Source organism: Salvelinus fontinalis, chromosome 1, assembly GCF_029448725.1.
Source record: "Salvelinus fontinalis isolate EN_2023a chromosome 1, ASM2944872v1, whole genome shotgun sequence".
NCBI classification, from domain to species: Eukaryota; Metazoa; Chordata; class Actinopteri; order Salmoniformes; family Salmonidae; genus Salvelinus; species Salvelinus fontinalis.
The window spans coordinates 92,409,344-92,426,625 of record NC_074665.1 but is presented as its reverse complement, the minus strand read 5'-3'; the positions used below and the strand labels follow the sequence as shown (position 1 = coordinate 92,426,625).

The 17,282-nt window shown below is 38.2% G+C and overlaps 28 non-coding genes across 28 annotated transcripts; all 28 read right to left on the bottom strand.

Annotated features, from left to right (window-relative positions):
* Positions 1–484: 484 nt before the first annotated feature.
* Positions 485–557, bottom strand: trnav-uac (transfer RNA valine (anticodon UAC)). Its single transcript has one exon. It is a non-coding gene; the product is annotated as a tRNA-Val (tRNA).
* A 126-nt stretch (positions 558–683) lies between these two features.
* Positions 684–756, bottom strand: trnav-uac (transfer RNA valine (anticodon UAC)). The gene has a single exon. It is a non-coding gene; the product is annotated as a tRNA-Val (tRNA).
* Positions 757–1,210: 454 nt separating this feature from the next.
* On the bottom strand, positions 1,211–1,283 carry trnav-uac (transfer RNA valine (anticodon UAC)). Its single transcript has one exon. It is a non-coding gene; the product is annotated as a tRNA-Val (tRNA).
* A 126-nt stretch (positions 1,284–1,409) lies between these two features.
* trnav-uac (transfer RNA valine (anticodon UAC)) lies at positions 1,410–1,482 on the bottom strand. Its single transcript has one exon. It is a non-coding gene; the product is annotated as a tRNA-Val (tRNA).
* A 127-nt stretch (positions 1,483–1,609) lies between these two features.
* On the bottom strand, positions 1,610–1,682 carry trnav-uac (transfer RNA valine (anticodon UAC)). Its single transcript has one exon. It is a non-coding gene; the product is annotated as a tRNA-Val (tRNA).
* A 126-nt stretch (positions 1,683–1,808) lies between these two features.
* Positions 1,809–1,881, bottom strand: trnav-aac (transfer RNA valine (anticodon AAC)). The gene has a single exon. It is a non-coding gene; the product is annotated as a tRNA-Val (tRNA).
* Positions 1,882–2,640: 759 nt separating this feature from the next.
* Positions 2,641–2,713, bottom strand: trnav-cac (transfer RNA valine (anticodon CAC)). The gene has a single exon. It is a non-coding gene; the product is annotated as a tRNA-Val (tRNA).
* Positions 2,714–3,380: 667 nt separating this feature from the next.
* trnav-uac (transfer RNA valine (anticodon UAC)) lies at positions 3,381–3,453 on the bottom strand. Its single transcript has one exon. It is a non-coding gene; the product is annotated as a tRNA-Val (tRNA).
* Positions 3,454–4,584: 1,131 nt separating this feature from the next.
* trnav-cac (transfer RNA valine (anticodon CAC)) lies at positions 4,585–4,657 on the bottom strand. Its single transcript has one exon. It is a non-coding gene; the product is annotated as a tRNA-Val (tRNA).
* A 314-nt stretch (positions 4,658–4,971) lies between these two features.
* On the bottom strand, positions 4,972–5,044 carry trnav-uac (transfer RNA valine (anticodon UAC)). Its single transcript has one exon. It is a non-coding gene; the product is annotated as a tRNA-Val (tRNA).
* Positions 5,045–5,389: 345 nt separating this feature from the next.
* On the bottom strand, positions 5,390–5,462 carry trnav-aac (transfer RNA valine (anticodon AAC)). The gene has a single exon. It is a non-coding gene; the product is annotated as a tRNA-Val (tRNA).
* Positions 5,463–6,348: 886 nt separating this feature from the next.
* trnav-cac (transfer RNA valine (anticodon CAC)) lies at positions 6,349–6,421 on the bottom strand. Its single transcript has one exon. It is a non-coding gene; the product is annotated as a tRNA-Val (tRNA).
* Positions 6,422–6,747: 326 nt separating this feature from the next.
* trnav-cac (transfer RNA valine (anticodon CAC)) lies at positions 6,748–6,820 on the bottom strand. Its single transcript has one exon. It is a non-coding gene; the product is annotated as a tRNA-Val (tRNA).
* Positions 6,821–7,761: 941 nt separating this feature from the next.
* Positions 7,762–7,834, bottom strand: trnav-cac (transfer RNA valine (anticodon CAC)). The gene has a single exon. It is a non-coding gene; the product is annotated as a tRNA-Val (tRNA).
* A 314-nt stretch (positions 7,835–8,148) lies between these two features.
* On the bottom strand, positions 8,149–8,221 carry trnav-uac (transfer RNA valine (anticodon UAC)). Its single transcript has one exon. It is a non-coding gene; the product is annotated as a tRNA-Val (tRNA).
* A 345-nt stretch (positions 8,222–8,566) lies between these two features.
* On the bottom strand, positions 8,567–8,639 carry trnav-aac (transfer RNA valine (anticodon AAC)). The gene has a single exon. It is a non-coding gene; the product is annotated as a tRNA-Val (tRNA).
* Positions 8,640–9,126: 487 nt separating this feature from the next.
* On the bottom strand, positions 9,127–9,199 carry trnav-aac (transfer RNA valine (anticodon AAC)). Its single transcript has one exon. It is a non-coding gene; the product is annotated as a tRNA-Val (tRNA).
* A 326-nt stretch (positions 9,200–9,525) lies between these two features.
* On the bottom strand, positions 9,526–9,598 carry trnav-cac (transfer RNA valine (anticodon CAC)). The gene has a single exon. It is a non-coding gene; the product is annotated as a tRNA-Val (tRNA).
* Positions 9,599–9,924: 326 nt separating this feature from the next.
* trnav-cac (transfer RNA valine (anticodon CAC)) lies at positions 9,925–9,997 on the bottom strand. Its single transcript has one exon. It is a non-coding gene; the product is annotated as a tRNA-Val (tRNA).
* A 1,317-nt stretch (positions 9,998–11,314) lies between these two features.
* Positions 11,315–11,387, bottom strand: trnav-uac (transfer RNA valine (anticodon UAC)). The gene has a single exon. It is a non-coding gene; the product is annotated as a tRNA-Val (tRNA).
* Positions 11,388–11,732: 345 nt separating this feature from the next.
* On the bottom strand, positions 11,733–11,805 carry trnav-aac (transfer RNA valine (anticodon AAC)). Its single transcript has one exon. It is a non-coding gene; the product is annotated as a tRNA-Val (tRNA).
* Positions 11,806–12,691: 886 nt separating this feature from the next.
* trnav-cac (transfer RNA valine (anticodon CAC)) lies at positions 12,692–12,764 on the bottom strand. The gene has a single exon. It is a non-coding gene; the product is annotated as a tRNA-Val (tRNA).
* A 326-nt stretch (positions 12,765–13,090) lies between these two features.
* On the bottom strand, positions 13,091–13,163 carry trnav-cac (transfer RNA valine (anticodon CAC)). The gene has a single exon. It is a non-coding gene; the product is annotated as a tRNA-Val (tRNA).
* A 533-nt stretch (positions 13,164–13,696) lies between these two features.
* trnav-uac (transfer RNA valine (anticodon UAC)) lies at positions 13,697–13,769 on the bottom strand. Its single transcript has one exon. It is a non-coding gene; the product is annotated as a tRNA-Val (tRNA).
* A 345-nt stretch (positions 13,770–14,114) lies between these two features.
* trnav-uac (transfer RNA valine (anticodon UAC)) lies at positions 14,115–14,187 on the bottom strand. The gene has a single exon. It is a non-coding gene; the product is annotated as a tRNA-Val (tRNA).
* Positions 14,188–15,149: 962 nt separating this feature from the next.
* On the bottom strand, positions 15,150–15,222 carry trnav-uac (transfer RNA valine (anticodon UAC)). Its single transcript has one exon. It is a non-coding gene; the product is annotated as a tRNA-Val (tRNA).
* A 345-nt stretch (positions 15,223–15,567) lies between these two features.
* Positions 15,568–15,640, bottom strand: trnav-uac (transfer RNA valine (anticodon UAC)). Its single transcript has one exon. It is a non-coding gene; the product is annotated as a tRNA-Val (tRNA).
* A 763-nt stretch (positions 15,641–16,403) lies between these two features.
* Positions 16,404–16,476, bottom strand: trnav-cac (transfer RNA valine (anticodon CAC)). The gene has a single exon. It is a non-coding gene; the product is annotated as a tRNA-Val (tRNA).
* Positions 16,477–17,282: the final 806 nt, after the last annotated feature.

Below are 17,282 nucleotides of genomic sequence, written 5' to 3'. Positions count from 1 at the left end.
GGGAACCACTGTGATTAAGGACTAAACCGAATGTTACTGATATTCACTGCATGTATTTGAATTTCCAAAAAAAGTCATTTATGAATGCAACTATTCTCTGTTATAAAGGAAGTTCTTACTGGAAGTGTCAAAAGCGAAGTGCACTGTTGCAACAGGTTTCGAACAGGGGACCTTTCGCGTGTAAAGCGAATGTGATAACTTCTACACTACAGAAACCACTGCATGTGATATTTGCAAGGACTAAACCATATTTTACTGATATTCACTGCATGTATTTGAATTTCCAAAATATTATTATTCTCTGTTATAAATACAGTTCTTACTGAATCTATTGATGAGCACTGTTTCCGCCCGGTTTCGAACCGGGGACCTTTTGCAAGGACTAAACCAAATATTACTGATAATCACTGCATGTATTTGAATTTCCAAAATATTATTATTCTTTGTTATAAATACAGTTCTTACAGAATGTGTCAAAGAGCACTGTTTCCGCCCGGTTTCGAACCGGGGGCCTTTCGCGTGTAAAGCGAGCGTGATAACCACTACAATACAGAAACAGATGCATGTGATTTTTGCAAGGACTAAACCAAATTTTACTGATATTCACTGCATGTATTTGAATTTCCAAAATGTTATTATTCTGTGTTATAAATACAGTTCTTACTGACTCTATCGATGAGCACTGTTTCCGCCCGGTTTCGAACCGGTGACCTTTCGCGTGTAAAGCGAACGTGATAACCACTACACTACAGAAACTGCTGCATGTAAGTTTTGCGGACTAAACCAAATTTTACTGATATTCACTGCATGTATTTGAATTTCCAAAATACAATTATTCTCTGTTATAAATACAGTTCTTACTGAATGTGTCAAAGAGCACTATTTCCACCCGGGGACCTTTCGCATGTGAAGCGATCGTGATAACCACTACACTAGAGAAACTGCTGCATGTGAGTTTTGCAAGGACTAAACCAAATTTTACTGATATTCACTGCATGTATTTGAATTTCAAAAAAATTATTATTCTCTGTTATAAATACAGTTCTCACTGGATGTGTCGAAGAGCACTGTTTCCGCCCGGTTTCGAACCGGGGACCTTTTGCAAGGACTAAACCAAATTTTACTGTTAATCACTGCATGTATTTGAATTTCCAAAATATTGTTATTCTTTGTTATAAATACAGTTCTTACTGAATGTGTCAAAGAGCACTGTTTCCACCCGGTTTCGAACCGGGGACCTTTCGCGTGTAAAGCGAACGTGATAACCCCTACAATACAGAAACTGCTGCATGTGAGTTTTGCATGGACTAAACCAAATTCTACTGATATTCATTGCATGTATTTGAATTTCCAAAATATTATTATTCTCTGTTATAAATACAGTTCTTACTGAATCTATCGATGAGCACTGTTTCCGCCCGGTTTCAAACCGGGGATCTTTCGCGTGTAAAGCGAACGTGATAACCACTACACTACAGAAACTGCTGCATGGGAATTTTGCAGGGACTAAACCATATTTTTACTGATATTCACTGCATGTATGTGAATTTCCAAAATATTATTATTCTCTGTTATGAATACAGTTCTTACTGAATGTGTCAAAGAGCACTGTTTCCACCCGGTTTCGAACCGGGGACCTTTCGCGTGTAAAGCGAACGTGATAACCCCTACAATACAGAAACTGCTGCATGTAAGTTTTGCAAGGACTAAACCAAATTTTACTGATATTCACTTTATCTATTTGAATTTCCAAAATATTATTATTCTCTGTTATAAAAACAGTTCTTACTTAATTTGTCAAAGATCACTGTTTCCACCCGGTTTCGAACCGGGGACCATTCACATGTTAAGCGAACGTGATAACCAGTACACTACAGAAACTGCTGCATGGAAGTTTTGCAAGGACTAAACCAAATTTTACTGATATTCACTGCATGTATTTGAATTTCCAAAATATTATTTTTCTCTGTTAGAAATACAGTTCTTACTGAATGTGTCAAAGAGCACTGTTTCCACCACGGTTTCGAACCGGGGACCTTTCGCGTGTAAAGCGAACGTGATAACCACAACACGACAGAAACAGCTGCATGTGATTTTTGCAAGGACTAAACCAAATTTTACTGATATTCACTGCATGTATTTGAATTTCCAAAATATTATTATTCTCTGTTATAGATACAGTTCTTACTGAATTTGTCAAAGAGCACTGTTTCTGCCCGGTTTCGAACCGGAGACCTTCCGCGTGTTAATCGAACGTGATAGCCACTACAATACAGAAACTGCTGCAAGTGATTTTTGCAAGGACTAAACCAAATTTTACTGATATTCACTGCATGTATTTGAATTTCCAAAATGCAGCATTTATGAATGCAACTATTCTCTGTTATAAATTAAGTTCTTACTGGATGTGTCAAAAGCGATGAGCACTGTTTCCACCCGGTTTCGAACCGAAACCTTCCGCGTGTTAAGCGAACGTGATAGCCACTACACTACAGACACTGCTGCATGTGATTTTTGCAAGGACTAAACCAAATTTTACTGATATTCACTGCATGTATTTGAATTTCCAAAATGCAGCATTTATGAAAGCAACTGTTCTCTGTTATAAATACATTTCTTACTGGATGTGTCAAAGAGCACTGTTTCCGCCCGGTTTCGAACCGGGGACCTTTCGCGTGTGAAGCGAACGTGATAACCCCTTCACTACAGAAACTGCTGCATGTAATTTGTGCAAGGACTAAACCAAAGTTTACTGATAATCACTGCATGTATTTGAATTTCCAAAATATTGTTATTCTCTGTTATAAATACAGTTCTTACTGAATGTGTCAAAGAGCACTGTTTCTGCCCCGGTTTCGAACCGGAGACCTTCCGCGTGTTAAGCGAACGCGATAGCCACTTGACTACAGAAACTGCTGCAATTGAGTTTTGCAAGGACTAAACCAAATTTTACTGATATTCACTGCATGTATGTGAATTTCCAAAATATTATTTTTCTCTGTTATAAATACAGTTCTTACTGAATGTGTCAAAGAGCACTGTTTCTGCCCGGTTTCGAATCGGGGACCTTTCGCATTTGAAGTGACCGTGATAACCACTACACTAGAGAAACTGCTGGATGTAAGTTTTGCAAGGACTAAACCAAACTTTACTGATATTCACTGCATGTATTTGAATTTCCAAAATATTATTATTCTCTGTTATAAATACAGTTCTCACTGGATGTGTCGAAGAGCACTGTTTCCGCCTGGTTTCGAACCGGGGACCTTTTGCAAGGACTAAACCAAATTTTACTGATATTCTCTGCATGTATTTGAATTTCCAAAATATTATTATTCTCTGTTATAAATACAGTTCTTACTAAAGGGGTCAAAGATCACTCTTTCCGCCCGGTTTCAAACCGGGGACCTTTCGCGTGTAAAGCGAACGTGATAACCACTACACTACAGAAACTGCTGCATGGGAATTTTGCAAGGACTAAACCAAATTTTACTGATATTCACTGCATGTATTTGAATTTCCAAAATATTATTATTCTCTGTTATAAATACAGTTCTTACTGAATCTATCGATGAGCACTGTTTCCGCCCGGTGTCGAACCGGGGACCTTTCGCGTGTAAAGCGAACGCGGTAACCACTACACGACAGAAACTGCTGCATGTAAGTTTTGAAAGGACTAAACCAAATTTTACTGATATTCACTGCATGTACTTGAATTTCCACAATATAATTTTTCTCTGTTATAAATACAGTTCTTACTGAATGTGTAAAAGAGCACTGTTTCCACCCGGTTTCGAACCGGGGACCTTTCGCTTGTGAAGCCATCGTGATAACCACTACACTAGAGAAACTGCTGCATGTAAGTTTTGCAAGGACTAAACCAAATTTTACTGATATTCACTGCATGTATGTGAATTTCCAAAATATTATTTTTCTCTGTTGTAAATACAGTTCTTACTGAATGTGTCAATGAGCACTGTTTACCACCCGGTTTCGAAACGGCGACCTTTCGCGTGTGAAGCGAACGTGATAACCACTACACTACAGACACTGCTGCATGTAAGTTTTGCAAGGACTAAACCAAATTTTACTGATATTCACTGCATGTATTTGAATTTCCAAAATATTATTTTTCTCTGTTATAAATACAGTTCTTACTGAATGTGTCAAAGAGCACTGTTTCCACCCGGGGACCTTTCGCGTGTGAAGCGAACGTGATAACCACTACAATACAGAAACTGCTGCATGGGAATTTTGCAAGGACTGAACCAAATTTTACTGATATTCACTGCATGTATTTGAATTTCCAAAAAAGTCATTTATGAAAGCAACTATTCTCTGTCATAAATGAAGTTCTTACTGGATGTGTCAAAAGCGATGAGCACTGTTTCCACTCGGTTTCGAACCGGGGACCTTTCGCATGTAAAGCCAACAAGATAACCACTACACTACAGAAACTGCTGCATGTGATTTTTGCAAGGACTAAACCAAATTTTACTGATATTCACTGCATGTATTTGAATTTCCAAAATATTATTATTCTCTGTTATAAATACAGTTCTTACTGAACGTGTCAAAGAGCACTGTTTCCGCCCGGTTTCGAACCGGGGACCTTTCGCGTGTGAAGCGAACGTGATAACCACTACACGACAGAAACTGCTGCATGTGATTTTTGCAAGGACTAAACCAAATTTTACTGATAATCACTGCATGTATTTGAATTTCCAAAATATTGTTATTCTCTGTTATAAATACAGTTCTTACTGAATGTGTAAAAGAGCACTGTTTCCACCCGGGGACCTTTCGCTTGTGAAGCGATCGTGATAACCACTATACTAGAGAAACTGCTGCATGTAAGTTTTGCAAGGACTAAACCAAATTTTACTGATATTCACTGCATATATTTGAATTTCCAAAATATTATTCTTTTCTGTTATAAATTCAGTTCTCACTGGATGTGTCGAAGAGCACTCTTTCCGCCCGGTTTCGAACCGGGGACCTTTCGCGTGTAAAGCGAACGTGATAACCACTACAATACAGAAACTGCTGCATGTGATTTTTGCAAGGACTAAACCAAATTTTACTGATATTCACTGCATGTATTTGAATTTCCAAAAAAGTCATTTATGAAAGCAACTATTCTCTGTCATAAATGAAGTTCTTACTGGATGTGTCAAAAGTGATGAGCACTGTTTCCACTCGGTTTCGAACCGGGGACCTTACGCGTGTTATGCGAACGTGATAGCCACTACACTACAGAAACTGTTGTATGTGATTTTTGCAAGGACTAAACAAAATTTTACTGATATTCACTGCATGTATTTGAATTTCCAAAATATTATTATTCTCTGTTATAAATACAGTTCTTACTGAACGTGTCAAAGAGCACTGTTTCCGCCCGGTTTCGAACCGAGGACCTTCCGCGTGTTAAGCGAACATGATAACCACTACACTACAGAAACTGCTGCATGTAAGTTCTGAAAGGATTATCCCAAATTTTACTGATATTCACTGCATGTATTTGAATTTCCAAAATATTATTATTCTCTGTTACAACTACAGTTCTCACTGGATGTGTCGAAGAGCACTGTTTCCGCCCGGTGTCGAACCGGGGACCTTTTGCAAGGACTAAACCAAATTTTAATGATAATCACTGCATGTATTTGAATTTCCAAAATATTGTTATTCTCTGTTATAAATACAGTTCTTACTGAATGAGTAAAAGAGCACTGTTTCCACCCGGTTTCGAACCGGGGACCTTACGCTTGTGAAGCGATCGTGATAACCACTATACTAGAGAAACTGCTGCATGTAAGTTTTGCAAGGACTAAACCAAATTTTACTGATATTCACTGCATGTATTTGAATTTCCAAAAAAGTCATTTATGAATGCAACTATTCTCTGTCATAAATGAAGTTCTTACTGGATGTGTCAAAAGCGATGAGCACTGTTTCCACTCGGTTTCGAACCGGGGACCTTCCGCGTGTTAAGCGAACGTGATAGCCACTAGACTACAGAAACTGCTGCATGTAAGTTTTGCAAGGACTAAACCAAATTTGACTGATATTCACTGCATGTATTTGAATTTCCAAAATATTATTTTTCTCTGTTAGAAATACAGTTCTTACTGAATGTGTCAAAGAGCACTGTTTCCACCACGGTTTCGAACCGGGGACCTTTCGCGTGTAAAGCGAACGTGATAACCACAACACGACAGAAACAGCTGCATGTGATTTTTGCAAGGACTAAACCAAATTTTACTGATATTCACTGCATGTATTTGAATTTCCAAAATATTATTATTCTCTGTTATAGATACAGTTCTTACTGAATTTGTCAAAGAGCACTGTTTCCGCCCGGTTTCGAACCGGGGACCTTTCGCGTGTGAAGCGAACGTGATAACCCCTTCACTACAGAAACTGCTGCATGTAAATTGTGCAAGGACTAAACCAAAGTTTACTGATAATCACTGCATGTATTTGAATTTCCCAAAAATTGTTATTCTCTGTTATAAATACAGTTCTTACTGAATTTGTCAAAGAGCACTGTTTCTGCCCCGGTTTCGAACCGGAGACCTTCCGCGTGTTAAGCGAACGCGATAGCCACTTGACTACAGAAACTGCTGCAATTGAGTTTTGCAAGGACTAAACCAAATTTTACTGATATTCACTGCATGTATTTGAATTTCCAAAATATTATTATTCTCTGTTATAAATACAGTTCTTACTGAATGTGTCATAGAGCACTGTTTCCACCCAGTTTCGAACCGGGGACCTTTTGCGTGTGAAGCGAACGTGATAACCACTACACTACAGAAACTGCTGCATGTGATTTTTGCAAGGACTAAACCAAATTTTACTGATATTCACTGCATGTATTTGAATTTCCAAAATATTATTTTTCTCTGTTATAAATACAGTTCTTACTGAATGTGTCAAAGAGCACTTTTTCCACCCGGTTTCGAACCGGGGACCTTTAGCGTGTGAAGCGTGTGAAGCGAACGTGATAACCACTACACTACAGAAACTGCTGCATGTAAGTTTTGCAAGGACTAAACCAAATTTTACTGATATTCACTGCATGTATGTGAATTTCCAAAATATTATTTTTCTCTGTTGTAAATACAGTTCTTACTGAATGTGTCAATGAGCACTGTTTACCACCCGGTTTCGAAACGGCGACCTTTCGCGTGTGAAGCGAACGTATTAACCACTACACTACAGACACTGCTGCATGTAAGTTTTGCAAGGACTAAACCAAATTTTACTGATATTCACTGCATGTATTTGAATTTCCAAAATATTATTTTTCTCTGTTATAAATACAGTTCTTACTGAATGTGTCAAAGAGCACTGTTTCCACCCGGGGACCTTTCGCGTGTGAAGCGAACGTGATAACCACTACAATACAGAAACTGCTGCATGTGATTTTTGCAAGGACTGAACCAAATTTTACTGATATTCACTGCATGTATTTGAATTTCCAAAAAAGTCATTTATGAAAGCAACTATTCTCTGTCATAAATGAAGTTCTTACTGGATGTGTCAAAAGCGATGAGCACTGTTTCCACTCGGTTTCGAACCGGGGACCTTTCGCATGTAAAGCCAACAAGATAACCACTACACTACAGAAACTGCTGCATGTGATTTTTGCAAGGACTAAACCAAATTTTACTGATATTCACTGCATGTATTTGAATTTCCAAAATATTATTATTCTCTGTTATAAATACAGTTCTTACTGAACGTGTCAAAGAGCACTGTTTCCGCCCGGTTTCGAACCGGGGACCTTTCGCGTGTGAAGCGAACGTGATAACCACTACAATACAGAAACTGCTGCATGTGATTTTTGCAAGGACTAAACCAAATTTTACTGATAATCACTGCATGTATTTGAATTTCCAAAATATTGTTATTCTCTGTTATAAATACAGTTCTTACTGAATGTGTAAAAGAGCACTGTTTCCACCCGGGGACCTTTCGCTTGTGAAGCGATCGTGATAACCACTATACTAGAGAAACTGCTGCATGTAAGTTTTGCAAGGACTAAACCAAATTTTACTGATATTCACTGCATATATTTGAATTTCCAAAATATTATTCTTTTCTGTTATAAATTCAGTTCTCACTGGATGTGTCGAAGAGCACTCTTTCCGCCCGGTTTCGAACCGGGGACCTTTCGCGTGTAAAGCGAACGTGATAACCACTACAATACAGAAACTGCTGCATGTGATTTTTGCAAGGACTAAACCAAATTTTACTGATATTCACTGCATGTATTTGAATTTCCAAAAAAGTCATTTATGAAAGCAACTATTCTCTGTCATAAATGAAGTTCTTACTGGATGTGTCAAAAGTGATGAGCACTGTTTCCACTCGGTTTCGAACCGGGGACCTTACGCGTGTTATGCGAACGTGATAGCCACTACACTACAGAAACTGTTGCATGTGATTTTTGCAAGGACTAAACAAAATTTTACTGATATTCACTGCATGTATTTGAATTTCCAAAATATTATTATTCTCTGTTATAAATACAGTTCTTACTGAACGTGTCAAAGAGCACTGTTTCCGCCCGGTTTCGAACCGAGGACCTTCCGCGTGTTAAGCGAACATGATAACCACTACACTACAGAAACTGCTGCATGTAAGTTCTGAAAGGATTATCCCAAATTTTACTGATATTCACTGCATGTATTTGAATTTCCAAAATATTATTATTCTCTGTTATAACTACAGTTCTCACTGGATGTGTCGAAGAGCACTGTTTCCGCCCGGTGTCGAACCGGGGACCTTTTGCAAGGACTAAATCAAATTTTACTGATAATCACTGCATGTATTTGAATTTCCAAAATATTGTTATTCTCTGTTATAAATACAGTTCTTACTGAATGAGTAAAAGAGCACTGTTTCCACCCGGTTTCGAACCGGGGACCTTACGCTTGTGAAGCGATCGTGATAACCACTATACTAGAGAAACTGCTGCATGTAAGTTTTGCAAGGACTAAACCAAATTTTACTGATATTCACTGCATGTATTTGAATTTCCAAAAAAGTCATTTATGAATGCAACTATTCTCTGTCATAAATGAAGTTCTTACTGGATGTGTCAAAAGCGATGAGCACTGTTTCCACTCGGTTTCGAACCGGGGACCTTCCGCGTGTTAAGCGAACGTGATAGCCACTACACTACAGAAACTGCTGCATGTAAGTTTTGCAAGGACTAAACCAAATTTGACTGATATTCACTGCATGTATTTGAATTTCCAAAATATTATTTTTCTCTGTTAGAAATACAGTTCTTACTGAATGTGTCAAAGAGCACTGTTTCCACCACGGTTTCGAACCGGGGACCTTTCGCGTGTAAAGCGAACGTGATAACCACAACACGACAGAAACAGCTGCATGTGATTTTTGCAAGGACTAAACCAAATTTTACTGATATTCACTGCATGTATTTGAATTTCCAAAATATTATTATTCTCTGTTATAAATACAGTTCTTACTGAATTTGTCAAAGAGCACTGTTTCCGCCCGGTTTCGAACCGGGGACCTTTCGCGTGTGAAGCGAACGTGATAACCCCTTCACTACAGAAACTGCTGCATGTAAATTGTGCAAGGACTAAACCAAAGTTTACTGATAATCACTGCATGTATTTGAATTTCCAAAAAATTGTTATTCTCTGTTATAAATACAGTTCTTACTGAATTTGTCAAAGAACACTGTTTCTGCCCCGGTTTCGAACCGGAGACCTTCCGCGTGTTAAGCGAACGCGATAGCCACTTGACTACAGAAACTGCTGCAATTGAGTTTTGCAAGGACTAAACCAAATTTTACTGATATTCACTGCATGTATTTGAATTTCCAAAATATTATTATTCTCTGTTATAAATACAGTTCTTACTGAATGTGTCATAGAGCACTGTTTCCACCCAGTTTCGAACCGGGGACCTTTCGCGTGTGAAGCGAACGTGATAACCACTACACTACAGAAACTGCTGCATGTGATTTTTGCAAGGACTAAACCAAATTTTACTGATATTCACTGCATGTATTTGAATTTCCAAAATATTATTTTTCTCTGTTATAAATACAGTTCTTACTGAATGTGTCAAAGAGCACTTTTTCCACCCGGTTTCGAACCGGGGACCTTTAGCGTGTGAAGCGTGTGAAGCGAACGTGATAACCACTACACTACAGAAACTGCTGCATGTAAGTTTTGCAAGGACTAAACCAAATTTTACTGATATTCACTGCATGTATGTGAATTTCCAAAATATTATTTTTCTCTGTTGTAAATACAGTTCTTACTGAATGTGTCAATGAGCACTGTTTACCACCCGGTTTCGAAACGGCGACCTTTCGCGTGTGAAGCGAACGTGATAACCACTACACTACAGACACTGCTGCATGTAAGTTTTGCAAGGACTAAACCAAATTTTACTGATATTCACTGCATGTATTTGAATTTCCAAAATATTATTTTTCTCTGTTATAAATACAGTTCTTACTGAATGTGTCAAAGAGCACTGTTTCCACCCGGGGACCTTTCGCGTGTGAAGCGAACGTGATAACCACTACAATACAGAAACTGCTGCATGTGATTTTTGCAAGGACTGAACCAAATTTTACTGATATTCACTGCATGTATTTGAATTTCCAAAAAAGTCATTTATGAAAGCAACTATTCTCTGTCATAAATGAAGTTCTTACTGGATGTGTCAAAAGCGATGAGCACTGTTTCCACTCGGTTTCGAACCGGGGACCTTTCGCATGTAAAGCCAACAAGATAACCACTACACTACAGAAACTGCTGCATGTGATTTTTGCAAGGACTAAACCAAATTTTACTGATATTCACTGCATGTATTTGAATTTCCAAAATATTATTATTCTCTGTTATAAATACAGTTCTTACTGAACGTGTCAAAGAGCACTGTTTCCACCCGGGGACCTTTCGCGTGTGAAGCGAACGTGATAACCACTACAATACAGAAACTGCTGCTAGTGATTTTTGCAAGGACTAAACCAAATTTTACTGATAATCACTGCATGTATTTGAATTTCCAAAATATTGTTATTCTCTGTTATAAATACAGTTCTTACTGAATGTGTAAAAGAGCACTGTTTCCACCCGGGGACCTTTCGCTTGTGAAGCGATCGTGATAACCACTATACTAGAGAAACTGCTGCATGTAAGTTTTGCAAGGACTAAACCAAATTTTACTGATATTCACTGCATATATTTGAATTTCCAAAATATTATTCTTTTCTGTTATAAATTCAGTTCTCACTGGATGTGTCGAAGAGCACTCTTTCCGCCCGGTTTCGAACCGGGGACCTTTCGCGTGTAAAGCGAACGTGATAACCACTACAATACAGAAACTGCTGCATGTGATTTTTGCAAGGACTAAACCAAATTTTACTGATATTCACTGCATGTATTTGAATTTCCAAAAAAGTCATTTATGAAAGCAACTATTCTCTGTCATAAATGAAGTTCTTACTGGATGTGTCAAAAGTGATGAGCACTGTTTCCACTCGGTTTCGAACCGGGGACCTTACGCGTGTTATGCGAACGTGATAGCCACTACACTACAGAAACTGTTGCATGTGATTTTTGCAAGGACTAAACAAAATGTTACTGATATTCACTGCATGTATTTGAATTTCCAAAATATTATTATTCTCTGTTATAAATACAGTTCTTACTGAACGTGTCAAAGAGCACTGTTTCCGCCCGGTTTCGAACCGAGGACCTTCCGCGTGTTAAGCGAACATGATAACCACTACACTACAGAAACTGCTGCATGTAAGTTCTGAAAGGATTATCCCAAATTTTACTGATATTCACTGCATGTATTTGAATTTCCAAAATATTATTATTCTCTGTTATAACTACAGTTCTCACTGGATGTGTCGAAGAGCACTGTTTCCGCCCGGTGTCGAACCGGGGACCTTTTGCAAGGACTAAACCAAATTTTACTGATAATCACTGCATGTATTTGAATTTCCAAAATATTGTTATTCTCTGTTATAAATACAGTTCTTACTGAATGAGTAAAAGAGCACTGTTTCCACCCGGTTTCGAACCGGGGACCTTACGCTTGTGAAGCGATCGTGATAACCACTATACTAGAGAAACTGCTGCATGTAAGTTTTGCAAGGACTAAACCAAATTTTACAGATATTCACTGCATGTATTTGAATTTCCAAAAAAGTCATTTATGAATGCAACTATTCTCTGTCATAAATGAAGTTCTTACTGGATGTGTCAAAAGCGATGAGCACTGTTTCCACTCGGTTTCGAACCGGGGATCTTCCGTGTGTTAGGCGAACGTGATAGCCACTACACTACAGAAACTGCTGCATGTAAGTTTTGCAAGGACTAAACCAAATTTGACTGATATTCACTGCATGTATTTGAATTTCCAAAATATTATTTTTCTCTGTTAGAAATACAGTTCTTACTGAATGTGTCAAAGAGCACTGTTTCCACCACGGTTTCGAACCGGGGACCTTTCGCGTGTAAAGCGAACGTGATAACCACAACACGACAGAAACAGCTGCATGTGATTTTTGCAAGGACTAAACCAAATTTTACTGATATTCACTGCATGTATTTGAATTTCCAAAATATTATTATTCTCTGTTATAGATACAGTTCTTACTGAATTTGTCAAAGAGCACTGTTTCCGCCCGGTTTCGAACCGGGGACCTTTCGCGTGTGAAGCGAACGTGATAACCCCTTCACTACAGAAACTGCTGCATGTAAATTGTGCAAGGACTAAACCAAAGTTTACTGATAATCACTGCATGTATTTGAATTTCCAAAAAATTGTTATTCTCTGTTATAAATACAGTTCTTACTGAATTTGTCAAAGAGCACTGTTTCTGCCCCGGTTTCGAACCGGAGACCTTCCGCGTGTTAAGCGAACGCGATAGGCACTTGACTACAGAAACTGCTGCAATTGAGTTTTGCAAGGACTAAACCAAATTTTACTGATATTCACTGCATGTATTTGAATTTCCAAAATATTATTATTCTCTGTTATAAATACAGTTCTTACTGAATGTGTCATAGAGCACTGTTTCCACCCAGTTTCGAACCGGGGACCTTTCGCGTGTGAAGCGAACGTGATAACCACTACACTACAGAAACTGCTGCATGTGATTTTTGCAAGGACTAAACCAAATTTTACTGATATTCACTGCATGTATGGGAATTTCCAAAATATTATTTTTCTCTGTTATAAATACAGTTCTTACTGAATGTGTCAAAGAGCACTTTTTCCACCCGGTTTCGAACCGGGGACCTTTAGCGTGTGAAGCGTGTGAAGCGAACGTGATAACCAATACACTACAGAAACTGCTGCATGTAAGTTTTGAAAGGACTAAACCAAATTTTACTGATATTCACTGCATGTACTTGAATTTCCAAAATATAATTTTTCTCTGTTATAAATACAGTTCTTACTGAATGTGTAAAAGAGCACTGTTTCCACCCGGTTTCGAACCGGGGACCTTTCGCTTGTGAAGCCATCGTGATAACCACTACACTAGAGAAACTGCTGCATGTAAGTTTTGCAAGGACTAAACCAAATTTTACTGATATTCACTGCATGTATTTGAATTTCCAAAATATTATTATTCTCTGTTATAAATTCAGTTCTCACTGGATGTGTCGAAGAGCACTGTTTCCGCCCGGTTTCGAACCGGGGACCTTTCGCGTGTAAAGCGAACGTGATAACCACTACAATACAGAAACTGCTGCATGTGATTTTTGCAAGGACTGAACCAAATTTTACTGATATTCACTGCATGTATTTGAATTTCCAAAAAAGTCATTTATGAAAGCAACTATTCTCTGTCATAAATGAAGTTCTTACTGGATGTGTGAAAAGCGATGAGCACTGTTTCCACTCGGTTTCGAACCGGGGATCTTCCGCGTGTTATGCGAACGTGATAACCACTACACTACAGAAACTGCTGCATGTGATTTTTGCAAGGACTAAACCAAATTTTACTGATATTCACTGCATGTATTTGAATTTCCAAAATATTATTTTTCTCTGTTATAAATACAGTTCTTACTGAATATGTCAAAGAGCACTGTTTCTGCCCGGTTTCGAATCGGGGACCTTTCGCGTGTAAAGCGAACGTGATAACCACTACAATACAGAAACTGCTGCATGTGATTTTTGCAAGGATTGAACCAAATTTTACTGATATTCACTGCATGTATTTGAATTTCCAAAAAAGTCAATTATGAAAGCAACTATTCTCTGTCATAAATGAAGTTCTTACTGGATGTGTCAAAAGCGATGAGCACTGTTTCCACTCGGTTTCGAACCGGGGACCTTCCGCGTGTTATGCGAACGTGATAGCCACTACACTACAGAAACTGCTGCATGTAAGTTTTGCAAGGACTAAACCAAATTTTACTGATATTCACTGCATGTATTTGAATTTCCAAAATTTTATTATTCTCTGTTATAAATACAGTTCTTACTGTATGTGTCAAAGAGCACTGTTTCCACCCGGTTTCGAACCGTTGACCTACCGCGTGTGAAGCGAACGTGATAACCACTACAATACAGAAACTGCTGCATGTGATTTTTGCAAGGACTGAACCAAATTTTACTGATATTCACTGCATGTATTTGAATTTCCAAAAAAGTCATTTATGAAAGCAACTATTCTCTGTCATAAATGAAGTTCTTACTGGATGTGTGAAAAGCGATGAGCACTGTTTCCACTCGGTTTCGAACCGGGGATCTTCCGCGTGTTATGCGAACGTGATAACCACTACACTACAGAAACTGCTGCATGTGATTTTTGCAAGGACTAAACCAAATTTTACTGATATTCACTGCATGTATTTGAATTTCCAAAATATTACTATTCTCTGTTATAAATACAGTTCTTACTGAATGTGTAAAAGAGCACTGTTTCCACCCGGTTTCGAACCGGGGACCTTTCGCTTGTGAAGCCATCGTGATAACCACTACACTAGAGAAACTGCTGCATGTAAGTTTTGCAAGGACTAAACCAAATTTTACTGATATTCACTGCATGTATTTGAATTTCCAAAATATTATTATTCTCTGTTATAAATTCAGTTCTCACTGGATGTGTCGAAGAGCACTGTTTCCGCCCGGTTTCGAACCGGGGACCTTTCGCGTGTAAAGCGAACGTGATAACCACTACAATACAGAAACTGCTGCATGTGATTTTTGCAAGGACTGAACCAAATTTTACTGATATTCACTGCATGTATTTGAATTTCCAAAAAAGTCATTTATGAAAGCAACTATTCTCTGTCATAAATGAAGTTCTTACTGGATGTGTGAAAAGCGATGAGCACTGTTTCCACTCGGTTTCGAACCGGGGATCTTCCGCGTGTTATGCGAACGTGATAACCACTACACTACAGAAACTGCTGCATGTGATTTTTGCAAGGACTAAACCAAATTTTACTGATATTCACTGCATGTATTTGAATTTCCAAAATATTATTTTTCTCTGTTATAAATACAGTTCTTACTGAATATGTCAAAGAGCACTGTTTCTGCCCGGTTTCGAATCGGGGACCTTTCGCGTGTAAAGCGAACGTGATAACCACTACAATACAGAAACTGCTGCATGTGATTTTTGCAAGGATTGAACCAAATTTTACTGATATTCACTGCATGTATTTGAATTTCCAAAAAAGTCAATTATGAAAGCAACTATTCTCTGTCATAAATGAAGTTCTTACTGGATGTGTCAAAAGCGATGAGCACTGTTTCCACTCGGTTTCGAACCGGGGACCTTCCGCGTGTTATGCGAACGTGATAGCCACTACACTACAGAAACTGCTGCATGTAAGTTTTGCAAGGACTAAACCAAATTTTACTGATATTCACTGCATGTATTTGAATTTCCAAAATTTTATTATTCTCTGTTATAAATACAGTTCTTACTGTATGTGTCAAAGAGCACTGTTTCCACCCGGTTTCGAACCGTTGACCTACCGCGTGTGAAGCGAACGTGATAACCACTACAATACAGAAACTGCTGCATGTGATTTTTGCAAGGACTGAACCAAATTTTACTGATATTCACTGCATGTATTTGAATTTCCAAAAAAGTCATTTATGAAAGCAACTATTCTCTGTCATAAATGAAGTTCTTACTGGATGTGTGAAAAGCGATGAGCACTGTTTCCACTCGGTTTCGAACCGGGGATCTTCCGCGTGTTATGCGAACGTGATAACCACTACACTACAGAAACTGCTGCATGTGATTTTTGCAAGGACTAAACCAAATTTTACTGATATTCACTGCATGTATTTGAATTTCCAAAATATTACTATTCTCTGTTATAAATACAGTTCTTACTGAATTTGTCAAAGATCACTGTTTCCACCCGGTTTCGAACCGGGGACCTTTCGCATGTGAAGCGAACGTGATAACCACTACACTACAGAAACTGCTGCATGGAAGTTTTGCAAGGACTAAACCAAATTTTACTGATATTCACTGCATGTATTTGAATTTCCAAAATATTATTATTCTCTGTTATAAATACAGTTCATACTGAATCTATCGATGAGCACTGTTTCCGCCCGGTGTCGAACCGGGGTCCTTTCGCGTGTAAAGCGACCGTGATAACCACTACATGTCAGAAACAGCAGCATGTGATTTTTGCAAGGACTAAACCAAATTTTACTGATATTCACTGCATGTATGTGAATTTCCAAAATATTATTTTTCTCTGTTATAAATACAGTTCTTACTGAATGTGTCAATGAGCACTGTTTACCACCCGGTTTCGAAACGGGGACCTTTCGCGTGTAAAGCGAACGTGATAACCACTACAATACAGAAACTGCTGCATGTGATTTTTGCAAGGATTGAACCAAATTTTACTGATATTCACTGCATGTATTTGAATTTCCAAAAAAGTCAATTATGAAAGCAACTATTCTCTGTCATAAATGAAGTTCTTACTGGATGTGTCAAAAGCGATGAGCACTGTTTCCACTCGGTTTCGAACCGGGGACCTTCCGCGTGTTATGCGAACGTGATAGCCACTACACTACAGAAACTGCTGCATGTGATTTTTGCAAGGACTAAACCAAATTTTACTGATATTCACTGCATGTATTTGAATTTCCAAAATATTACTATTCTCTGTTATAAATACAGTTCTTACTGAATTTGTCAAAGATCACTGTTTCCACCCGGTTTCGAACCGGGGACCTTTTGCAAGGACTAAACCAAATTTTACTGATAT